The sequence below is a fragment of the Spea bombifrons genome, chromosome 5 (genome assembly GCF_027358695.1).
Source record: "Spea bombifrons isolate aSpeBom1 chromosome 5, aSpeBom1.2.pri, whole genome shotgun sequence".
Classification (NCBI taxonomy): domain Eukaryota; kingdom Metazoa; phylum Chordata; class Amphibia; order Anura; family Pelobatidae; genus Spea; species Spea bombifrons.
The window spans coordinates 41,747,123-41,755,466 of NC_071091.1; positions in this window are offsets into that span (position 1 = coordinate 41,747,123).

Consider the following 8,344-nt stretch of genomic DNA (forward strand, 5'->3'; position numbering starts at 1 on the left):
ACACACACACTCATTCATACACTCCTATCATGCCAAGTCAGCCAGTACATGCTGAAACCTAGCTAGCTGCCCCCCTTGTCTATGGATGCTGCCAGCAGTATGGGGTCTGCACATCACTTACAGCCATCCTGTACCAGCATGTACTGGCTGACTTGGCATGATAGGAGTGTGATTGCTAACAGCAATCACAGTCCCATCATGCCTAGGTTTCAGCATTTACTGGTTGGATGTGTAAGTGCTGGAACCTAGGCATGATGGGACTTTGATTGCTGTTAGCAATCAAACTCCTATCATGCCAAGTCAGCCAGTACATGCTGAAACCTAGCTAGCTGCCCCCCTTGTCTATGGATGCTGCCAGCAGTATGGGGTCTGCCCATCACTTACAGCCACCCTGTACCAGCATGTACTGGCTGACTTGACATTATAGGAGTGTGATTGCTAACAGCTAACAGCAATCACAGTCCCATCATGCCTAGGTTCCAGCATTTACTGGTTGGATGTGTAAGTGCTGGAACCTAGGCATGATGGGACTTTGATTGCTGTTAGCAATCACACTCCTATCATGCCAAGTCAGCCAGTACATGCTAAAACCTAGCTAGCTGCCCCCTTGTGTATTGATGCTGCCAGCAGTATGGGGTCTACACATCACTTACAGCCACCCTGTACCAGCATGTACTGGCTGACCTGGCATGATAGGAGTGTGATTGCTAACAGCAAGCACAGTCCCATCATGCCTAGGTACCAGCATTTACTGGTTGCCTGGGTATGATAGTAGTGTGATTGCTGTGTGGGCAGTGTGGACGGCAGGGCTGGCTTTGGGGTGTGCAAACTGTGATCTATGCCTGTAATTTAGGGGGTTTTATATATACCTTTTAATGACGTGTTTTTATGTGAATTCCAATTGATCTTTACCTGCAAAGCTGGGTTTTTGCGTTATTCTGTAGATCCATATCTATATATTTCCATACATTATTTATGTATACCTGCAAATACAGTGTTTGTATGTCTTATTCAGTTGATTAATACCTGCAATGCTGTTTCCATGTATTTATTTGATCTATACCTGCAATGCTACGTTTCATATACTATTGTATACCTGCAAATACAGGATTTGTATGTCTGATTCTGTTTATTTGATATATACCTTCAGTGCTGAGATCACAAGTGAATTTCAGTTGATCTATCCATGCAAAGCTTGGTTTGTGTGTTAATGTGTTGATCTATGCCTGCTATCGGCAACTGGGGCTAATATTAATATATATGGGCAGCAGGGGCAAAAACACTAAGGGGGGTATAAACGACAATGCAGTGTGAAAAATCCATCCTGATGCAGACGTCTGTGACGTGGATTGTGTCCTGCTGTTTGTGTGTTTTTGGTTATCAGTGTAGCAGAGCCTGTCCTCGGGTGTGTGTGTATAGGTTTTGGTGTGGCAGAGCCTGTCCTGGTGTGTGTTTGGGTGTTGGTGTGGCAGAGCCTGTCCTGGTGTGTGTGTGTGTTTGGATGTGGGTGTGGCAGAGCCTGTCCTGATGTGTGTGGGTGTCGGTGTCGCAGAGCCTGTCCTGGTGTGTGTGTCTGAGTGTTGGGTGTGACAGAGCCTGTGTTGGTGTGTGTGTCTGGGTGTTGGTGTGACAGAGCCTGTGTTGGTGTGTGTGTTTGGTCATCTGTTCCTGGCACTTAACTTACAGTAGGAATTATTTAATTTATATTTATCCAGAGATAAAATGCCCTCCTGAAGTTGTAGTGACTTCAGGGGACAAAACGTTCAAGGCCCTGAAATAATTTAGTGGAAAAGTTATTTATTGTGTTATAATATTTATTTCAAGGATTAGTCGCACTCAATTGTGGCTTCAGGCTTCCCATGTTGAATGATCAAGTATTATTTTAGCCCAATAACAAAAGTATAATTCCATAGCACATTACTTTTGGAAATTATGAATGCCCCCCCAGTTTGACTGTGATATCTTGTGTGCCCTCCCTATATATTGTTTCTAGAGTCGCCACTGATAACAACAAAACAATCCAGAATAACTTTCAAATAAAATTGATAAGCATTTTACTCCATGAAATAAGTATTTGACCCCTTTGCAAAACATGATTTAGTACTTGGTGGCAAAACCCTTGTTGGCAATCACAGAGGTCAGACGTTTCTTGTAGTCGGTCACCAGGTTTGCACACATCTCAGGAGGAATTTTGTCCCACTACTCTTGGAGGATCCTCTCCAAGTCATTAAGGTTTCGAGGCTGACGTTTGGCAACTCGAACCTTCAGCTCCCACTACAGATTTTCTATGGGATTAAGGTCTGGAGACTGGCTAGGCCACTCCAGGACTTTAATGTGCTTCTACTTGAGCCACTCCTTGGCTATTTGTTGCCTTGGCTATTTGTTTTGGGTCATTGTCATGCTGGAATACCCATCTACGACCCATTTTCAAGGCCCTGGCTGAGAGAAGGAGGGAAGGAAGATTCGAGGGTACATGGCCCCATCCATCGTCCCTTTGATGCAGTGAAGTTGTCATGTCCCCTTAGCAGAAAAACACCCCCAAAACATAATGTTTCCACCAACATGTTTGACAGTGGGGATGGTGTTGTTGGGGTCATAGGCAGCATTCCTCCTCCTCCAAACACAGCGATTTGAGTTGATGCCAAATAGCTAGATTTTGGTCTCATCTGACCACAACACTTTCACCTAGTTGTCCTCTGAATCATTCAGATTGGCAAACTTTACATGGGCCTGTACATGTGCTTTCTCAAGCAGGGGGACCTTGCGAGCGCTGCAGGATTTCAGTCCTTCACGGCGTAGTGTGTTACCAATGGTTTTCTTGGTGACTATGGTCCCAGCTGTCTTGAGATCCTTGACAAGATCCTCCCGTGTAGTTCTGGGATGATTCCTCACCGTTCTCATGATCATTGAAACTCCACGAGGTGAAATCTTGCCTGAAGCCCCAGACCGAGGGAGATTGACAGTTATTTTGTTTCTTCCATTTGCAAATAATCGCACCAACTGTTGTCACCTTCTCACCAAGCTGCTTGGAGATGGTCTTGTAGTCCATTCCGGCCTTGTGTAGGCTTGTCCCTGACATCCTTGGACAGCTCCTTGGTCTTGGCAATGGTGGAGAGTTTGGAATCTGATTGCTTCTGTGGACAGGTGTCTTTTATATAGGTAACACGCTGAGATTAGGAGCACTTCTTTAAGCAGAGCTGTGGAGCAATCATCTTCAGTGGAGCAGTCATCGATCTTTCAGTCAGCTACTTAATATTTCAGGATAGCTGATTCAATGATTGATAAGATCTTTCAATCAGCAAATTTTACCTCATCTTCTCCCTCACACCTGGAACTACTGCATTCTTTTGCAAGTGGTCAGAGGACCAGGTAGTGTTAGTGCTCCAACTGGTTCTGCTATGGTGAACACTGGCCAGCGGTTCCAGTTGCTGCTTCATTTGTGGATTCAATGGCTATGGGGGAACTTGAGGGAGAATATGCGGTGGAATTAATTTGTTGATATTTTCACGTTGGTGTTTCCCAACAAGGACTCTATAGACACGCCTATCAGACTGGAAGTAAAAAAATTCAGTTGCCTCACACTTTTAGTGATTGATTGTAGTTTTTTTGATGTATGCATGTATGTGGTGTGAGCATAAGATTTATGGAGACCAGTGTTGACTGAAGTATGACAAGAAATTTCATCACTAGTGAGCAGAACTGCCCATCTGTGCTGGCAGGTTGTTGACGGTGGCTTGTGGGGGCTGTTAATGAAACATCAGATGCCATCTTTCTTGCACTCCATGGTGTCCTCATCCACAGCCATGGCAGGGGGTAAGCGTGGGAATCTACTGGCTATTTAATGAGAGCCATAGCAGGTGGTATGTCTTTTGCAAATTTAGATATGAATCCTCATACCGTGGAGGGGCTTACCTGGCAGTAAGATGTTTTAAAAAATGTTTGAGCAAGGGGAAAGCCAAGATGATAAAGAGGAAATGAGGATACCACTGGTAAATGATTTAGGATGCAGGAGTTGCTAGGCAGGTATGTCACATGGTACATAAGGTTGGAAAAAGGCCTAAGTCCATCAAGTTCAACCCTTCTACCTAACCTTCCTACTCTTGATCCAAAAGAAGGCAAAAAAACCCTAATTAAGCTACTTCGAATTCTGCCATCAGGGGGAAAAATTCCTTCTTGACTCCAAAAGGCAATCGGATGTCTCCTTGGATCAAGAAGCTCGAAAATATAAATTCTATTTATAGCCCTGTATGTCATGCCTTTCAAAAAAAAAATATCTAGACCCCTTTGGAAGGCATCTAATTTGATAACAGCACCTCCCTTGGCAGTGAATTCTATACCTTTATTGTCCTTACTGTAAAGAATCCCTTCCTTTGTGGTCTATGAAATCTCCGCTTTTCCAGTCTCAGAGGGTGACCTCTTGTTCTTTGTACATTTCTGTTAATGAACAGGTCACTGAAGAGCTCTTTATATATGGGTTTATTGGGCACACTGAAATGGCCCGGCTCAAAGATGTACCAAATAGGGCATGGGCAGTGGATCCCCAAATGCCAAAATTCAACATTGAAAAATGTGCATGCCCCAAATGTGGCCCTTTTACCCCCAAACAGCCAGGCAAAATCATTCATGTGAGGTATCGCTGTACTCAGGAGATGTTGCTGAACACATATTGGGGTGTTTTATGATAGTGACATATACCAGAACCTGTTTATTCATACCTGAAGTAAAATGTAAAATGACAAAGGTTGATGGTAGAATAAGTGCTTGGAAAGGGTTAAAATCCTAGCATTTGGAATACCCTGGGCTGTCTAGTTTTCAAAAATATATGACTTGATGGGGTAAATTGCATTGGCCGGGTTCAAAGATACCCGAAATGGCACATGGGGGGAAGAATTACCAGATTTGGAAAAAATGGCTTTGAAATAGCAAAACGCTACCTGTACTTATTGCCCCATAATGTGTAGAAAAAAGCAAAAAAACATAAAAACATTGGATATTTCTAAACTCAGGACAAATAGTAGAATCTATTTAGCAGGTTTTTTTATTACCTTTTATAGATGAGTAAAAGATTTTTCAACTAAAAGTTAGAAACAGTAATTTTTTTCTAAATGTTTCACCATATTTTAGACTTTTTTAATAGTAAATAATATGATACAATCAAAAGAATCAATCATCTAAAGAAAGCCCTTCTTGTCCTGAAAAAAACAATATCTAATGTGTGTGGGTTCAGTAAACGGGAAAGAAGAAAATTACAGCTAAACACAAGCAGAGCAGAAATGTTAAAACGGCCATTGTCACAAAGGGTACAAAAAGTAAAATCAGCCTTTGTCACGAAGGGGTTAAAGGAGTGGAATACATAAGTTTACAATAGGGGCAAAATTTAAATAGTCATAGATAGACCTAGACTCCATTTGCCATTTATACGATGGAAAAAACTATCCGCAATGATAACATGGGGATATTTTGCAGAAGTAGGCAGCTGCATCAGAGGGATGTATCTCCTACAAATTTGCTTTGTGTTAAATGTTGCAGTTATATGTGTGGATTTCCATGTCTATGTTGCATAATATATATTTGGTGCGAGACTCAAAGGAGGACAAACAAGAGAGCAAAATAAACAGGAATTAGATTTTGCACGATAAATACTCAAGGTCTCAACTCTAATCAAAAAAAAGATCTATAGTATTACAGAGATTGTGGAAAGAGAAAATAAATGTATGTTTTCTTCAAGAAACACATTGGCGGTCCATAGACAAAATTAATATAAATAATCAAAGATTTCCCTTCTCCATAGAGGCATCATTGAAAACAAAAAAGAAAAGAGGTGTGGCTATCCTATTTTCTAAGGGATTAGAACTAAAAGTTAAACATGTGGAAACTGACCCTGATGGGAGATTCATTGTAGCAATCGTTGAAATCAATAATTAGGTTTTAACTTTACTCAATGTATATGCACCTAATAGTTCTCCAGTTCGCTACTTGACAAAACTTTTGGAAAAAGTGTTGAAGGTAAAACAGGGCCCTCTGATATGGATGGCAGGTTTTAATTGTGTGTTAGAACCTCACCTAGATAAAATGACACCAAAAGGGCCAATCACAGATCGAAATCTCCTGTCACAAGCTCAGCGGTTTCAATCTTTAATAAAAAAGCATGCTTTGTATGATATATGGTGAATTACACACCCGATAGAAAGAGACTTTACATGTTTTTCTAAATCATATAGTGCATACTCTCGTATTGATCTAATATTGGGGGACTGTGGTCTAGCACTGAAGGCTAAAAACATTAAAATACATGATATAACCACAGGCCACAGTCGGGTAACAATGGATATGGATGAGACAGGGGGAAAGTTTAGAGCGGACTGGAGATTGGACAATAATTTAATGAGAAAGCCAGTAGATATGTAGGGTATGCAGGGTTTGGAGTGTAGCAAAGTGAGACACCAGATATGCAATAGAGGCAAACAGGCAATATCAGCAAGTTTATTCCACTGAATAGTAAGAGGCATAAACGGTACCGTGTAGCAATCCTGAGGTCAAGGGTAGGAAAAGTATATCAAAGTCCATAAACAAGCCGAGGTCAAGGGTAGGAGAATTATATCAAAGTCCATAAACAAGCCGAGGTCAAAAGTCCAGTAAATCCAAAAAGGGGTATCAGCAAACAGGTATGCAGGGACTTGAACAATCAAGTAATGAGGCATAGGTGCTGTGGGTTTAAATAGCCCTCTAGAAATCGGCTCCTCCTCAATATGTCCAATGGAGTAGTCAATCACTACTCGTCCCACCCCAAGCCAGGACCTTCTCATTATTGGAGGCGCAGGCCACGCCTCCCCACCATCACTCCACGTGTGGCGTTTCTCCTGTGCGGCACTGAAGTCCGGGGATGCGGCCTACTGTAGGCCACAATGGGCCGTGACCGCGTGGCTCGCGGTCGCGTACAATGGGGGCGCGTGGTACGCGGACGAAGTCCCGGACGTCCCACCACTCCACCATCGGATGGAGACCTCTGCTGCCGCCAGGGGATTAAGGTAGGACCCTGACAAGATATTGAATACAGAATATCAGAAAGAGGGGCGCATAAACATGTGGAGAAAAATAACAACACAATAGTGTAATACAATCAAATATGGTGATGTGATAAATAATATATTGCACTCACAAAAGTGATAAGTAAAGAATGCCCATCAGATGGAAGATAATCTTCTTGATGTCTGGAAAGCAAATAAGGAAACCAATGGTGCAGTATTACAAAGCTTATGTTTAATAAAAAAAGCTGAAAAACTCACAAGAATGTTGGCATAACGGATAATGTTATGCTAAAAGGCACAAAATACAATGTCCAATGAATAGAAGTAATATCAATCTCCAACGAAAGATAATGACGACAGTCTCAACGCGTTTCGCCAAACTCCGTTGGCTTCTTCAGGAGAAAAATGATAAATAAAATCCAAATGGATGTCAAATAATCTGTACAGATTCTGATATTCTGTTGCTGTACACTTGTGAGGAGTGTTGTAGGGAGGGAGGGAAGAAGGGAGGGTCGAGCTGATCCCCATGGACGTCCTGAGTGGTGCTAAAGGTGTAATAGAGGCGTCACTTGGTCTTTGTCGGCAAATGCAGAAAGCCATGGGTCCCAAATTGCCTCAAACTTGTGCATGGTATCGTGAAGTTTTGCTGTTATTTTTTCCATGGTGATTAGGTGCCATATATTGGATTCGATTTCCCCCGACGTAGGAGGGCTTCCCTTCCATCAGCACGCCACGGCTTGTTTGACAGCCGCACAGATTCTATGTATGAGTCTGTGGTTATATGTAGAAAGGTCTGGCATGTCCACGTCCATCACTAGCAACGCTACTTCAGGAGATTCCGGTATGTGTGTGTGTAAAGCCTGGGATAGTTGCTGAAAACAATGTTGCCAGAGTGGCGCTACAAATTTGAATGTCCACCACGCATGGAGATAAGAGCCCGTCTCTCCACAACCTCAAAAACACTGGTGATCACTCCCGGAACCCATGTGAGAGAGCCTCGCAGGCGAGAGGTACCAATGGGTACCAATGACCGTTGTATTGATGGTAATTTTATGCATGGTCTCTGCAGCACCACCCGAATCTTCGTCAGGGAACTCTTTGTGTAGATCTCGGTGCCAACTCTGCCTGTATGTAGGGGGAGAGCCAAACTTGATTGCTAAAAAGTGGTTATAATGGGAGGAGATGGAGTGGTGTAGACGTTTGCGGAATAAAAATCTCTGTTCAAACAGTGTCAGTTCAGCTACGTATCCCCGTTCAAGTAGAGTCTGCATAAAGTGTCTGATTTGCAGGTAGCGGAATAATTCCCGAGGTGGGAT